At 41.3% G+C, this 17,358-nt stretch overlaps 2 non-coding genes across 2 annotated transcripts; both read right to left on the bottom strand.

Annotated features, from left to right (window-relative positions):
* Nucleotides 1-477: 477 nt before the first annotated feature.
* Nucleotides 478-670, bottom strand: LOC144503238 (U2 spliceosomal RNA). Its single transcript, XR_013499458.1, has one exon. It is a non-coding gene; the product is annotated as a U2 spliceosomal RNA (small nuclear RNA).
* Nucleotides 671-817: 147 nt separating this feature from the next.
* Nucleotides 818-1,013, bottom strand: LOC144503264 (U2 spliceosomal RNA). The gene has a single exon (XR_013499473.1). It is a non-coding gene; the product is annotated as a U2 spliceosomal RNA (small nuclear RNA).
* Between the last annotated feature and the right edge of the window lie 16,345 nt (nucleotides 1,014-17,358).

Raw genomic sequence — 17,358 nt, 5'->3', positions numbered from 1 at the left:
AAAGCGAGGGCGGGGTGGGAACATCCCCCACACAGCCCAACAAATATACAGCACGCAAATAGAAATATATATGTATTACTGACAGAATGCATCTTTCCCGCTGTTATAATGGCTATAATAACTTGCATTTATATAGCGCCTTTTCAGATATTGAAACTATCCGAGGCGCTTCGCGGGGAGCTGCACTCAAGCAAACTTTGCCACAGAGCTAATATATTTTTTAATCCAATTCAATCAAATTAAGTCCATTCAGAGTTTCAACAAGTTGAGACATTCCCGATCCAAGCTGACAAGACAGGGCTCTCACCTCCTGTCTTGGGCTTGATCTACATCAGCGGTCTCCAAACTTTTCAGTACGAGGGCCACATAGTATATTTTACACAAAGAAAAAAAATTAGTTTTATAAATGAATGAATATTTCAAGTTGCTGTGGGCCGGATGTTGGCCTGCGGGCCGTAGTTTGGAGACCCCTGATCTACATGATCCAAGCTGATTGGAGTAGGCATTGCAACTCCTCCAAGGCTTGATCGCATTTGCATCTTAGCCAAAAGGCCGAGATGCCGCTTTTAAAAATTGCTTCAAATGAAGCTAAAATGTAACCTAATGACTTCAACCAAGTCACAGCATGTCGCTACTACACTTGATCTTAGCCAAAAGGCCAAGAAGTCACAGAGCTAATATTTTTTTATATACTTTTCCAATTCAATCAAATCAAATCCAATTCAGAGTCTCAACAAGTTGAGACATTTCCGATCCAGGCTGACAAGACAGGGCAAGCGACCAAACCACCCTGTCCTGGGCCCGATCTACATGAGCCAAGCTGATTGGAGAAGGGGGAGGTCCCTCCTCCAAGACTTGGGCTCATTTGCATCTTAGCCAAAAGGCCGAGATGCCGCTTTTAAAAATTGCTTCATATGAAACATATGAAGCTCCAATGTAACCCAATGACCTCAACCAAGTGCAGCATCCTCTCCATACTACACTTGATCTTAGCCAAAAGGCCGAGAAGCGAGGGCTAATATTAGGACAGATGACCAAAAATGTGGTCAAAGGTTTTAAGGGATACCTTAAAGGAAGATAAGTAAATGGAGTGTGTGCAGTACTCTCTCTCCTGGTCGACCTTTCATCTTCCACTCACCAGAAACGTATACTGTTGCCCACATCCTAAATTGCACCAAATTACATTCACCCAGCACTCACTGATGAACACTGGCTCCCAAGTCCAGCAAGGCCTCCGTTTTAAATTTGTCAGACTTGTTTCCAGCCCGCTCTATGGCCACAGGTAGTGAGAAGCTCTTCCTAAATGCAAAACCAATCAAAAACTCTCTCAACAACTTGCATTTATGTAGCACCTTTAACGATAATATAATGTCCCAAGACATTTCGCAGAAACATTTTCCAACAAAATTAGACAGGCATGACCAAATGCTTGGGCAAAAAGATAGTTTGTAAGAAACATCTCAAAAAAGGACACTGTTGAAGCAGGGAGGTTGAGGGGTGGAAATCTAGCCCATAGGGCATAGGCAAATGAAGGCACGGCCACCAATGTTAGAGCAATTATTATTTGGGATAACCAAGGGGCCAGAGTTGCAGAAGCACAGAGATCATAGAATCATAGAATCGAATCCCTACAGTACAGAAGGAAGCCATTCAGCCCATCGAGTCTGCATCGACAACAATCCCACCCAGGCCCTATCCCCATAACCCCATGCATTTACCCTAGCTAGTCCCCCTGACACTAAGGGGCAATTTAGCATAACCAATCCACCTAACCCGCAAATCTTTGGACTGGGAGGAAACCAGAGCACCCGGAGGAAACCCATGCAGACACGGGGAGAACGTGCAAACTTCACACAGACAGTGACCCAAGCTGGGAATTGAACCCTGGTCCCTGGCGCTGTGAGGCAGCAGTGCTAACCATTGTGTCACCGTGCCACCCCAAGAGAGATCTTGAAGGTTGTTAGACTGGAGGAAATACAGAGCTTTGGAGTTCTTAGGTCATAGAGGGATCTGAAAACAAGAATGAAATTTTAATATCAAGTGATAACCAGCTCTCCACCAAGATTGATTTCATACATGCTCAGTATCAGAGTGAAAGGAAAGGAGGTGACAGGTTGACAGTGTGTGTTGTGTTAGCTTATTTTAGCTGCGGAGGAGATTATTTGAGGGATTAGTATTGGTCTCAATGGTTCTACATTTGGAAGGTGGGAGTTGGAGGAGATGCTGTCCGGGAGAGGATGAGAAATCAACCAGTGTCCCAGATCCTATCTAGATATTCCCATTGGAAAGTGAATTGATTATGGATGCCAGGGAGGCCTATCAGTTTGGTTCTTTGTCAAGTGCAAATATATCCTCAGATGGTATTATCCCAAAAAGAAACTCAACAAATGATTATAGGATGGCACAGCACAGGAGGAGGCATTTGGACCCATTGAGTCTGCACCAGCTCTTTCAAAGAGAAATCTAGTTGGTTCCACTTTCCTGTTCTTTCCCCAAATCCCTGCAGTTTTAACTACTTTGAATATTTATTCAATATCCTATTAGAGACAACTGTTGAATTTGGATCCACACTTGTATAAGCCAGTGCATTCCAAATCCTCACCACATGTTACACAGAACAACTTTTCCTTATATTGCCTTTGGTTCTTTTTGCCAACCACTTTAAATCTCTATTTTCCCATTCCTGACCCTTCAGCTACTCAGACACTGAAAATTAGAGGAAACCAGGGAGAACTACTGGAAAAAGGACAAAAGTCACATACAGCCATTTGTCTTATTTCTATTCTTGGTAAAATAATGAAACTGAGTATGTAATACTGTGAGGATACTATGCCTTTAAGAAATGTATCTATATCATATTTCTTGTGAAGAGTATATTTAGAACTCAGCTCTGTTGATGGTACCGATTTGTCTGCATCAAGCATCCCAGATGCTGAGAATGCAGGAGAATTGAGCATGTGGACATTAGGAAAGAGGATATGTTGGAGCTTTTGAAAAGCATCAAGTTAGATAAATCGCTGGGACTGGATGGGATGTACCCCAGGTTACTGTGGGATTGCTGAACCTCTGGCGATGATCTTTGCATCATCAATGGAGACGGGAGAGGTTCTGGAGGATTGGAGGATTGCGGATGTGGTTCTGTTATTCAAGAAAGGGAGAAGACATAGCCCGGGAAATTATAGACCAGTGAGTCTAACCTCAGTGGTTGGTAAGTTGATGGAGAAGATCCTGAGAGGCAGGATTTATGAACATCTGGAGAGGAATAGTATGATCAGAAATCATGCCTTATGAGCCTAATTGCATTTTTTGAAGATGTAACTAGACACATAGATGAGGGAAGAGTGGTAGATGTAGTTTATATGGATTTCAGCAAGGCGTTTGATAAGGTGCCCCATGCAAGGCTTATTGAGAAAGTGAAGGGGCATGGGATACAAGGGGACATTGCCTTGTGGATTCAGAACTGGCTTGCTCACAGAAGGCAAAGAGTGGTTGTAGATGGGTCTTTTTCAGAATGGAGGTTGGTCACCAGTGGAGTGCCCCAGGGATCTGTTCTGGGACCCTTGCTCTTTGTGATTTTTACAAATGACCTGGATGAGGAAGTGGAAGGATGGGTTGGCAAGTTTGCTGGTGACACAAAGGTTGGTGGTGTTGTGGATAGTGTAGAGGGATGTCAGCAGTTGCAACAAGACATAGGTAAGATGCAAGACTGGGCGGAGAAGTGGCAGATGGACTTCAACCCAGATAAGTGTGTGGTGGTTCATTTTGGCAGGTCGAATAGGATGAAAGAATATCATATTAAGGGTAAGACGCTTGGCAGTGTGGAAGATCAGAAGGATCTTGGGGTCTGGGTTAATAGGACGCTCAAAGCAGTGTCGCAGATAGAGGCTGTGGTTAAGAAGGCATATGGAATACTGGCCTTCATCAATAGAGGAATTGAGTTTAGAAATCAGGAGATAATGCTGCAGTTGTATAGGACCCTGGTCAGACCCCACCTGGAGTACTGTGCCCAGTTCTGGTCACCTCATTACAGAAAGGATGTGGAAGCCATAGAAAGGGTGCAGAGGAGATTTACAAGGATGTTGCCTGGATTAGGTGGCATGCCTTATGAGCATAGGTTGAGAGAGCTAGGTCTTTTCTCCTTGGAGAGGCGAAGGATGAGAGGTGACCTGATAGAGGTGTATAAGATGTTGAGAGGTATTGATAGAGTGAATTCTCAGAGGCTTTTACCCAGGGCTGAAATGGTTGCCACAAGAGGTCACAGGTTTAGGGTGCTGGGGAGTAGGTACAGAGGAGATGTTAGGGGTAAGTTTTTCACTCAGAGGGTGGTGGGTGCGTGGAATCGGCTGCCGGTAGTGGTGGTGGAGGCGGATTCGATAGGGTCGTTTAAGAGACTTTTGGATAAGTTCATGGAAGTTAGTAAGATAGAGGGTTATAGGTAAGCCTAGTAGGTAGGGACATGTTCGGCGCAACTTGTGGGCCAAAGGGCCTGTTTGTGCTGTAGTTTCTCTATGTTCTATGTTCTAATAATTCATCCTGGATAATGGGATATTTGTTTTAATCTGAGCTAATGCATTTGTGTCTATTTTAGGGTTTACCTCTGGGGTTTCAGAGTAGGGTTAATTAGCTTGATTGACAAGAGGCAGAGTCATGGGACTGGTTGGAGCTAAGCTCAGAGAGAAATGCAGACAGTTTCTGCTTAGGTCTGCGAGGAACAAGATGTCTTTCTCTCTCTCTCTCTCTCTGGAGTCTACCATTTGGGACTTGCTAGAAAAAGGTCTCTCTCTCTCCAGAGGTGTTCTGGAGGCCTGAAAATTGGCAGCCCACCTACCAGCATGCAAGCCAGTGTTGTTTTCTAACTGATTTTGAAGGGGAGTTTAAGTCTATGAGGAATATTGCTTAAATTGGAACTAATAATATAGGTTAGCTGTTAAGAATTACATAGTCATGTTCAAATATTTCACTTTGTTACAGTTAAGTTAATTCATTTGTTATATTTAAACTACATTGTTAAAATAAATTTTGTTTTTCTAAAAGCTTCCTAGTGTGTCAATAGAATCACACCTGGAGTGAAGCACCTTATCCTCACACTACTACCAAAATAAGAAATAGTTGGGGTCTAATCTAACTTCACAATATGTCCTGGGGTTTCCGATCTGATCCTGAATAATACCTTGCAGGACAAAAACACTTGTGCATGCACATGGAGTTCTAACACCCAACTGTACTGGTTTATTCTGGTTTTATATGAACAAACATATACACATGGCCACAAAAGACTGATATTACACTCCTCCTTCGAATGAAAAAGTTACACAATGTTCAAAATCCATACAACTTATTTACATTTATTGTTTTTCAATTATTTACAAATCAAACTTAAACATGCATTTCTTGATAACTCCTTTCTTCACCAAAAGTTTCAGAACTTTGGGAAGGACCTTAACACATTTGGACCCGAGTCTGAGGCGAAGGTTTCTCCAACAAGGACTGATTCTGCCCTTGACCTTCAATTGAAATTTCCACTTCATCAGACAACTGTTTTGGAAATCATTGCAAATTTAGATTTGGCATCAAAATGAATCATGGGCAGAGCTTCAATAATGCCACAAATATGGCAGGAAATTATTCAGGTGTACAAACAAGTATTAGGGTACAAGATCAAAAATCCCAAGGTATATTATGAAGTTAGACATTAATGCAATTAATGTGAGGATAGGATGTTTCACTCCAGGTGTGATTCCACTGACAAACTAGGAAGCTTTTATCAAAACAAACTTTATTTAACACCACAGTTTAACTATAACAAATGAATTAGTTTAACATTTACCAATTGAACAATACTCAAACATGACAAATACAGTTCTTAACTGCTAGCCTATATCTATTAGTTCTAATTCAAGCAATATTCCTCTTACAACCTTAAACTCCTCTTCAAAATAAGTTAGCAAAAACCCAGGCTTACATACTTGTACAGTCCCAGAACTTTTTGAGCACCTCTGGAGAGAGAGAGAGAGAGAGAGAGAGAAACCTCTTTTAAACAGCTCCGGTCAGCAACTGCTCTTGATTTTAAAAGTGAAACTAAAACACTGCGTTTCCTGCGAGTTTAGCTTCTCCCATTAATCACATGACTGCCAATCAACCTAATCAAAACCCTACTCCAAAATCCCAAGGGGAGCCAAGGTAAACAAACATGCACTTTCCGTTGAGACAAACATATCGCTAGCTAAAATCAGTCATTATCCTGCATTATTGACATTTGAGCTGTCTGCTCCCAGACAAATGGCTGACTTTCAAACATACCCCTTACAAGAAACATGAAATACATTGCTTAAAGGCACAGTATCATCACATAAGACTGAACAAAGCAAGCCACTGTGCATTATTCATCTCTAGTTCCAGTCACTCCTTGATTAAATGTGCCATGCAGCAGCTGAATTGTGAGAGGCAGCCCTACATTTTTTTTATTTTGTCCAAAACTTGTACGCTTTTTTTTAGTTTCCATGCATCGATGGAATATACTGCAATCACGCTTAGAGCAGGCACATCGAAAACATTTGATGGTCAAAAGAATTTGTGACACCAGGTGGTCTGCTCATGTAAATGCTGTTTTGGCTTTGAAACTGAACTTTGTCAATATAAGGGAATACTTATCAGACATAGCCGCGTTAAATTCAGAGTAAGTACATGTGAAAGCTGAAGCAAAACCCTTAGCAGAGAAGTTTGAAAGGTACAATATTGCAGTTTTTTTGTTGAACCATTTACTTCAAAGAATCAATGCAGTCAGCAAATTGCTGCAAAATGTTGATACATCTTTATTTAAATCTTCACAATTATTAGCCTGAGCTAAAAGTTTTGTAATGGAAGTTCAAAATGATTGTATCTCAGTGGAAGCAGAGGCACGAACAAAGAATACAGGTCCCCTGATGACGTGAAGTATATAATGTTTAGCGCAGCATGGTTGCACAGTGGTTAGCACTGCTGCCTCACAGCGCCAGGGACCCAAGTTCAATTCCGGCCTTGGGTCACTGTCTGTGTGGAGTTTGCACTTTCTCCCCATGTCTGCATGGGTTTCCTCCTGGTGCTCCGGTTTCCTCCCATAGTTCAAAAATGTGCAGGTTAGGTTGATTAGCCATGCTAAACTGACCCTAGTGTCAGGGGGATAAGCAGGGTAAATGCACGGGGTTACGGGAATAGGGCCTGGGCAGGATTGTGGTTGGTACAGACTCGATGGGCTGAATGGCCTCCTGTACTGTAGGGATTCTATGAAAATAAGCAGCAGGAAGTTATTTTTTGATGGAACGAGAGGAATAAAATCACTTTAAAAGGGAAAGAGAAGATCATCATTGAGTCTGTCAATGTTATTTGTGACACAATAATGTTGCAGAGTAGAAGTGAATCTCTGAAGAAAACTGTTGAATTATTTTCCATGCTTTTCGACAGAGGTTTGGACAAGAATGCTAAGAGCCGCTGCAGTAAGAAATGAACCGAATTCTAGCGGGAGGATATAGGCACAAATCCTTTTGAAGTTCCACTGAAACAATGCATTCATTTCATTGATTATTATGAGCTCTGTGCTTTGAGATCACCAGCTAATTTGTACAGACATGTAAGGCTGCAAAGAGATATAGATAGGATGCAGAGCTAGGCTGAAAAATGGCAAATGGAGTTTAACCCTGACAAATGCGAGGTGATTCATTTTGTTAGGACAAATTTAAATGTGGATTACAGGGTCAAAGGTAGGGTTCTGAAGAATGTGGAGGAACAGAGAGATCTTGGGGTTCATATCCATAGATCTCTGAAGGTTGCCACTCAAGTGGATAGAGCCGGGAAGAAGGCCTATAGTGTGTTGGCGTTCATTAACAGGGGGTTTGAGTTTAAGAGCCGTGGGGTTATGCTGCAACTGTACAGGACCTTGGTGAGACCACATTTGGAATATTGTGTGCAGTTCTGGTCACCTCACTACAAGGAGGATGTGGAGACACTGGAAAGAGTGCAAAGGAGATTTACCAGGATGCTGCCTGATTTGGAGGGTAGGTCTTATGAGGAAAGGTTGAGGGAACTTGGGCTTTTCTCTTTGGAGCGGAGGAGGTTGAGAGGAGACTTGATAGAGGTTTATAAGATGATGAGGGGGATAGATAGAGTGAACGTTCAAAGACTATTTCCTCGGGTGAATGGAGCGGTAACTAGGGGGCATAACTATAGGGTTCATGGTGGGAGATATAGGAAGGATGTTCGAGGTAGGTTTTTTACTCAGAGAGTGGTTGGGGTGTGGAATGGACTGCCTGCAGGGATAGTGGAGTCAGAAACTTTAGGAACATATAAGAAGCTATTGGATAGGCACATGGAGTACTTCGGGATGATAGGGAGGAAATAGCTTGATCTGGGTTTCAGACAAAGCTCGGCACAACATCGTGGACCGAAGGGCCTGTTCTGTGCTGTACTGTTCTATGTTCTATGTATGTGATGGTTTGCAGGCAACCTTTCCAAATATGGAAACCATTCTGAAAATATTTTTATCAATACCTGTCCGTGGAATATTCTCTGTATTTTGACTTGATTTATTGTCATGTATTGGTATGCAGTGAAAGGTATTGTTTCTTGCACGCTATATAGATAAAGTGTACCATTCATAGAGTACATCAGGGAGGAGGAAAGAAGAGGGTGCAGAATATTGTGTTACAGTTATAGCTAGGGTGTAGAGAAAGATCAACTTAATATAAGGTAGATCCATTCAAAAGTCTGACGGCAGCAGGGAAGAAGCTGTTTTTGGGTCAGTCGGTACGTGATCTCAGACTTTTATCTTTTTCCCATGGAAGGTGGAGGAAGAGAGTATGTCCGGGGTCTGTGAGGTCCTTGATTAGAGGATTGAAAAGAGTTTAAAATTGTCTGCGAAGTACGATGAGTCAGGAATCTTTGACAAGTTTAGCAATACTAATGATTGAAAATACATCCTTATAAGGTTTTACCTATGAAGATGTTATTGGTGATTTTGCGAAGAAAAAGTGCAGAAGAAAATCTATCTAAATTGCCATGGATTGCACACAACTGATGAAGCAAGAAAATCTTAAAAATATGTCCTTTCTCTATACTCCCTTGTTTAAATTCTGTTTTTCAAACGGGACCACCATTTGTTGGTCTGATATAATGGCTGCCACATGCAGATAGTTATAACTGGCGAGTAACTGCCATCCCCTTCGCTCTCAATACTGGCCTTCAGAAAGTCTCTTCTGGACGAAGAGCGGAATCCTGCCAGACGGTTGCCAGCAAAACAACTTGGACTTGAAGTCACTGGACTCCATTTGATTGGAGTATTTTCTCCTGCACTGAACATTTCCTGATTCATTCTGTCCTGCACTGACCTGCACTGTGCTGGAGTCATCGGCTGATTTCTCCATCTCGTTGCTTATTGACCAGTTTCATGTTTGCTCGCCTCAAGACATATAGATTGCAATATTGGCTGTAGTCATACAGCATAGAAACAGGCCCTTCAGCCCACTATGTCTATGTCGACCATCAAATACCAATCTATACTAATGCCATTTACCAGCACTTGGTCCAAAGCCTACTATACCTTGGCGATTTAAGTGCTCGTCCAGATGCTTTTTAAATGTAGCGCGTGTACCTGCCTCCATCACCCTCTCAGGCAGCATATTCCATATTTTCACCATTCTTTGGGTGAAAAAAATGTTCCTCAAATCCCCTCTAAACCACTTTCTCCTCACCTTAAACCTCTGGTCTTAGACAGTTCTGCCATGGGGAAAAGATTCTTACAATCTATCCTATCTATGCTTTTCAATTTTATTTACGTCTATCAGATCCCCCCCTCAGCCTCCTCCAGGGAAAACAGACCCAGTCTATGCAGTCTCTTCTCATAGCTGAAACTTTCCATCCCAGGCGAGATCCTGGTGAATCTCCCCTACACTCTCTCCAGTGCAATTACGTTCTTCCAATAGTGAGGCGACCAGAACTACACACAATATTCCATCTGTGGCCTAACCAATGTTTTATAAAGTTGTACCAAGACCTCCCTGCTCTTATATTCTATGCCCCAGCTAATGATGACAAGTATTCTCTATGCCTTCTTCACCACCCTATCTACTTGAGCTGCCACTATCAATGATCTACGGACTTGTAAACCGAGGTCCCTTTGTTCCTCAATAGTCCCTATAGTCAATAGTCAATAGACCTATCATCCATTGTGTATATCCTACCCTTATTAGAACTTCCAAATGCATCACCATACTCTTATCAGGATTAAATTCCATCTGTCATTGCTTGCCTAACTTACCAGCTGATCAATATCAGTCTGTAGCCTAAATATTCTCTTCACTATCAACAATACCACCAATTTTCATGTCATCTACAAATTAATTATGCCTTCTACATTCACATCCAAGTTGTTAATGTATATAACAAACAACAAGGGTCCCAGCACCAATCCATGTGGTACACTGCTGGTCACAGACTTCCAATCAGATAAGCAACCCACTGCCATCACCCTTTGCCTCCTATTAAGAAGCCAATTTTGGATCCAATTTTCCAACTTGCCTTGGATTCCATGAGCTCTAACTTTTGGACCATCCTTCCTTGTGGGACCTGGTCAAACGTTTTACTGGATTCCATGTAAACCACATCAATTACACTACCCTCATCAATATATTTAGTTACCTCTTCAACAAGTCAATTAAATTAGTTAGACAGGATCTCCCACCAACAAATCCATGCTATCCCTGATCATTCCCTACCTTTCCAAGTGTTGATTAATCCTGTCCCTCAGAATTTTTATCCAATAATTTTCCTACCACTAGCGCGGCACGGTGGCACAGTGGTTAGCACTGCTGCCTCATTGCGCTAGGGACTTGGGTTTAATTGGGTTGGGTCACTGTCTATGTGAAGTTTGCACGTGCTCCCCATGTCTGTGTGGGTTTCCTCCGGGTGCTCTGGTTTCCTCCCACAGTCCAAAGATGTGCGGGTTAGGTTGATTGGCCATGCTAAATTAACCTTAGTTTCAGGGGGATTAGCGGGGTAAATATGTGGGGTTACGGGGATAGGGTGGAATTGTTGTCAGTGCAGCTCGATGGGCTGAATGGCCTCCTTTTGTACTGTAGGGATTCTATGATTCTAAGTGACGTTAGACTAACTGGTCTGTAAGAACTTGGCTTATACTACTGCCCTTCTTGAATAAAGGCACCACATTAGCTATACTCCAGTCATTTAACACGTCGCCTGTAGCCAGCAAAGATTTAAAGATCTCCATTAGGGCCCCTGCAATCTCTTCCCTTGCCTCCATACATCTCATCAGGCCCTGGGGATCTGTGCACCTTTATGCCTGCTAAAACATCTAATACCTCCTCCTTATTAATCTTAATATGCTCTAGTACTTCACCGTTCCAATGAAATCTTCAGCTACAATGAGATTTTCCTCAGTGAATGCAGATGAAAAATATTCATTTAAGTCCTTGTCCTCTGGCTCCATGCACAGATTGCCCCTTTGATCTTTAATGGGCCCCCACTCTTTCCTTGATTATCCTCCTACTCTTAATATACTGTTGTTATGCTGACAATAGGCATGCTTGGAGTTCAATTAATCAATTATAGGCTTGTTTTCATGTTTAAAAGGACTAAGGCTGCCAAGCAGTGATTTGTTATTTGTGTATTTTTTTGTATTTTTGTGGCTTGCATTGTAGATTTGAATTAATCAATTATGGGCTTGTTTTCATAATTTACAAATCACTGCTCACTGCTTTATGTACTTGTACTTTTTTGGGTTTCTCTACACTGCATTATGGATTTGAACTAATCAATTACTAGTTTTTTTCATAAGTTAAGAAGCACTGAAGCAGTGAATTGTATACTTTTCTGTATTTTTGTGGCTCGCGTTGTGTGAGCAGAGGTTGGGCAGGGTCAGGAGGGCAATGATGTATTGGGGCGGGGCTCAGCATCATTAAGGGGTGGGACTTGATGTCATTGGGTGTGGAGCACCACGTCACCAAGGGATGGGTGTGACGTCACAGGGTCCCCCGTCATTAAGCAGATTGCAGGGCCCCCACAAATGCAAGTCCACCTCTGCTCAGACCCAAACTAATTCCAGGCATGACTTATTGAGTTGGAGTAATCATTGGTACTCTACTTGTATCCTAACCATCCAATTCATCAGCTTCATTTGATTCTTCCCAACTTACTTCTTCCTTATGAATCTCTGAAGGTAAAACATGATCTATGTAGAAATATAACACACTACCAAACATCCTGACCAAATGTGTGTGAGGATCACATTTTTATGACTTTTCCTGATAGCCACTTTAACTATTTAAGATGACGATCTTTCACCTTAACCTTCTGGTTTAACTTCAGACTTTGTTCTCTCATTCTACTCCTATCATGGTTCTCTTTTTGACTAGATTGTTGCTCCTCTACTGCCCCTTTGATCTTTAATGGGCCCCCACTCTTTCCTTGGCTATCCTCTTGCTCTTAATATACTACTTCATGCTGACAACAGTTGGATTTCAATTCTATCAATTATAGGCTTATTTTCATATGTTAAAAACTAAAGCTGTGAAGCAGCGATTTATTATTTGTGTATTTTTTTGTATTTTTGTGGCTTGCATTTTAGATTTGAATTAATCAATTACTCTCTTTTTGACTAGATTGTTGCTCCCCTGTGCTACATGTGGCTTCAACCATTAAAATCTCATCCTAAGCTGTCTTTGAAGAATCAATTCAGCTGACATTCTGCCAGTAGTGCAAGGTGTGTTACAATAAATAAACAAAAATTTCCCAGTTTGTGATTCAATGAGAACTGACATTCCAATTTGTATCTAAGAATTATTTAACATGAGCACACTTAACCATTTGTACTGTGCGCTCTGCTGCTCCAGGATGATAGGGTGGAACTCTTGTGTGTTTTGCTCCATTCATTCTCATGAATTTTACAAACTTCTAAACAAAACTGAGATCCATTGTTGGACACAATTTCCTCCAGGAACCAATAAGCAACAAACAAACCATGAAAAATATCCAATCTGCTGGTGGCCTGATTCATCAGAAACCAGTTCAAAACATTATCTATCACCAGGAATATCTGTTGTACTTCAAATTCTGCAAGATTTATGTGTAGCCTCTGCTACACTCTAGTTGGCCATTTCTTTGGTTGCAAAAGTACCAATAATGGCTTCTTTATTACTGCTTGGCATGTTCTGCACTGTTTCACTGTATCTTCTTTGTCTTTACTTAACCTTGGCCACCAAAGATAGCTTCTCGCTAGATTCTTTGTTAAGCTCCTCTCTAAGTGTTGGTTATGAAGATCAGATAGCAACTGCAATCTGCATTACTCAGGAATTGCAATTCTGGCTCTCCAAAGAAATGCAACCTTTAAACACTGACACCGATTTCTAAATCCAGTATTTGTGTTGCTCACCCATTTGCAATATGGTATATATACCCTTGCTAACACAGGATTCCTATGGGTTATTCTATCAATATCATCGGCTGTTACTTGCAACTCATCGATGTGTGAAAAGAAAACATCTTCCATGTTGTCTATAACTTGGATGGGAGGGTGATCTACACACTGCATCAGCATTACAATGTCTGAATTTAACGTTGTACTGAAAAGTAGACCAAATCAAAGCCCACATCTGTAGTTGGGCTGCAGCTTAGGTGTGTACTGGAGACTGAATTCAATGTAGCTGTCCTTCGCTTATGATCAGTTTCGATCATGAAACTATAACCAGAGAAGCATTTATGAAATCTTCTGAAGTCAAAAGTCAAAGATAATGCTTTATCTTCTGAGCATAACTTCACTCACTGGCACTGGTGTGACAGTACGTAAGCCCAATGCAGTCGATCTCATCTGATCACAATCCAACACAGAGAGATCACAGCACCGAGGCATCACATGCTGGATTAATCTTTTTGGACACATTGTAATGTTCAAGCATTCTACCATCTTCCAATTTACTATTACACATCTTGAATGCTTTGTCACATTCCTATGTCCAATTTCACAGAAAATCCTTCCTCCACTATTCAATGGATGCAATAAGGTTGCCAAATTTGGTAACAATTTACTATATAATTAAGTAACCCCCAAAAAGATCCAAGTTCAGAGATATTCTGAGATATGGGACACTTTTTACAGTGTGAAACCAACTCTTGGTAAGATGTAACCCATGTCTGTCTCCCCTCTGACCCAAACATTCTACGGAGTTTTTAAGCATGTCACATTTGCATGCTTTGCCCAAACTCTATGCTTTACCAAACAGTGGAGCACTTTTATCAGCCGGGCATCATGGGTCTGTCTGTCTGGAGCTCAAACAAGTACATCATCCAAATGGCACACTGCTCCTGGAATTCATTGCAAAATTTGGTTCATAATCCCTTGAAACTTTCAAATAGCAGCCTGAAGTAAACCCACGCGTATATTAATGACTTTAGACTCATCGTCTAACTGAAGTTGCAGACAGGCTTTTATCAGATAAAACTTTTGAAAAAATATGGCTTCATGACAACATTGTGAACAAATCTCCCACGTTTGACAAAGTAACAGGTGGATTACATTCTAGTACCTGATTTACCTTACAATCACCACATTATGGCTTGGTCCAAAGCCAAAGGTTTTTGGTAAGATCCACTTAGGGAACTGCATATCTGCCTGAATTGGTTTATTCCTGGTTTGATTTATATATATGAGAGTGCTATTACAAGCGTAAGGATTAAACAGGAATGCTATTTGTGCAATAATAACCAAGTATAACCAAGAAACTACAAAGGGTCATGAACGAAGCCAAGTCCATCAGTCAAACCAGCTTCCCATCCATTGACACTGTCTGCACTTCCCGCTGCCTCGCAAAAAGCAGCCAGCATAATTAAGGACCCTATGCACCCCAGATATACTCTCTTACACCTTCTTCCATCGGGAAAAAGATACAAACGTCTGAGGTCACGTACCAACCGATTCAAGAACAGCCACTTCCCTGTTGCCATCAGACTTTTGAATGGACCTATCTTTCATTAAGTTGATCTTTCTCTACACCCTAGCTATGACTATAACACTACATTCTGCACTCTCTCCTTTCCTTCTCTATGAACGGTATACTTTTGTCTGAATTGTGCCCAAGAAACAATACTTTTCACTGTATGTCAATACGTGACAATAATAAATCAAATCAAAATCAAAAAAGTATAAAACAGTTGATATAAATTCAGAGGGCATGGATTCTGCCTGTCCAATCTCCTGAACTTTAATTTGGAAATGGCAACCCATGTGGAAAGTGATCGGTCAGAAATTTAGTTTTCCTAAACTTCCAAAAGGCATTTGATACATTTCTACTATTGAACTCAATAGGCAATGGATAAGAAATTGTTTCCTAACCTTTAGCCGCTGAACACCAGAGCTTGGCTTTAGGGCCATTACTATTACCAATTTACATAAATTACTTTGTTACGGTCACCACATATCAATACATTTTAGAAAGAAATTTGAACTCCCAGTTAATAGCTGAAAGGATGACACGATTTCACAATTTTAAGACTTTTACTATAAAAAAGACTATAAGCACTTATCAATTAAACACCATTTTTGTAAGCAACTTATACCTTAACCTATAAAACAAGAACATTCCACTTTTTCTATTAGCACAACTAAAAACTCAGTTCAAAGATTTTTTTAAAAATTAATTTGTTTGAGATGCGGGGATCACTGGCAAAGTCTGTAATTGCCCTTGTGTAGGTGGTGGTGAGCTACCTTCTTGAGTCGCTATAGTCTATGTGGTGTAGGTACAGCCATGGTGCTGTTCGGGAGGGAGCTCCAGGATTTTGACCCAGTAGCGGTGAAGGAAAGGCAATATAGTTCCAAATCAGAATGGTGTGTGACTTGGAGGGGAACTTGCAGGTGGTGGTGTTTCCTTGCATTTGCTACCCTCGTCCTTCTAGGTGGTAGAGGTTACGGTTTGGAATGTGCTGTCGAAGGAACCTTGGCGAGTTGCTATAGCGTGTCTTTAAATGACACACACTGCTTCCACTGTGTGGTGGTGGGAGTGAATATTGATGTGGTAGATGGGGTTAAAATCAAACGGGTTGCTTTGTCCTGGAAGGTGTTGAGCTTCTTGAATGTTGTTGGAGCTGCACTAAAGCTATACTTCACATTTTCCTTTGTGTGGACAGTGAACTGAGGCTGGAAACTTTTAATCCCACCACTACCCTGCTTCCGCCCCCCGCCCCCAAGAGATTCTTCCTCTAATGCAAGCCAGAAGGATCTTCCAGCTTCATTTTAATTCTTTGTGAATTTGGTTTTTTCAATCTGACTGTGAGCTGCCACCCACATTCCTGCCTGGGGAACCACAGCGTCTTGCTGCCGATTGCTGCTTTCCCTCTCCCGGATCCTGGCAGACTAAGTTGTCAGGGAAATCTTAAGACCCTTGTCCTCTCAAGGTCCATCTCCATGGCAACGTGAATTACGGGAGGCCTTGTATCCAAATGCTGATTAGCTACCCTTGGGACCCCAACTTTCTTTTATATCGCAAATAAATGGACAATTTAAAGCACAACTGTTTACGTCCCAACATTGGAGACTCTCAGTCTATTATCTATAAACACACAGGCTGTTGCCATTCTCTCCAAGTGTAAACACCTTATACCTTCTTCGCAACAAAATAATCTGGGCCCCCTTTAATCTCTAACAATCAAACCACACAGACATGCTGCCAGGCAGACTTGAGAACTGGTCACATAACTCTTTAACTTCACAGTCGCAAAACATAATCTTATAAACCTCATAATAGTAATAATTTGGATTCACAAACACATTGAAAAGTGGTCAAGTTCGCAGATGGGCCGGTGAATTTGAACTAAGCAGCTCATAAATTACAGAATGAGTTCACTAAAATTTGTAAATTGGGAGAACAATGGCAGATGGACTTCATTGCTGATAATGAGATGAACTGCAATTAGGGAAACATTGCCTATATAATTCATAAATAAATTCTTATCTACTCTTTGGTTCTTTGAAACTGCAGAAAAGCAGTTTGCAGAACTATTTTTGGGTCGTAAAGATTCACCAGTTAAAATTGATATTTCAGACAAAGGCAAACTTAACTACTTCTTGGTTTGACAGGTCAACCAGATGAATGGATTCAGCAAAGGCTGTGGGCCCTGAAAACATTGACCATCTTATCATTTGTTATTTCTGTTCACATGTTGAAATATTGACATTGTTGAGGACGACTCAGTCCAGCAGGCAAAGCAAATTATAACTGGTGTATTTCTTGGGGCAAATGAACCATTGCACTGAGGATGATTCGTATCTTAAGCAAGGGGAATTTTGTTACATTGGAAGCCTAGATAATAAGCCCGAGAAAT

Source organism: Mustelus asterias, chromosome 13, assembly GCF_964213995.1.
Source record: "Mustelus asterias chromosome 13, sMusAst1.hap1.1, whole genome shotgun sequence".
Lineage (NCBI taxonomy): Eukaryota > Metazoa > Chordata > Chondrichthyes > Carcharhiniformes > Triakidae > Mustelus > Mustelus asterias.
The sequence above is the reverse complement of the archived record's forward strand: the minus strand, read 5'-3'. Positions and strand labels throughout refer to the sequence as shown.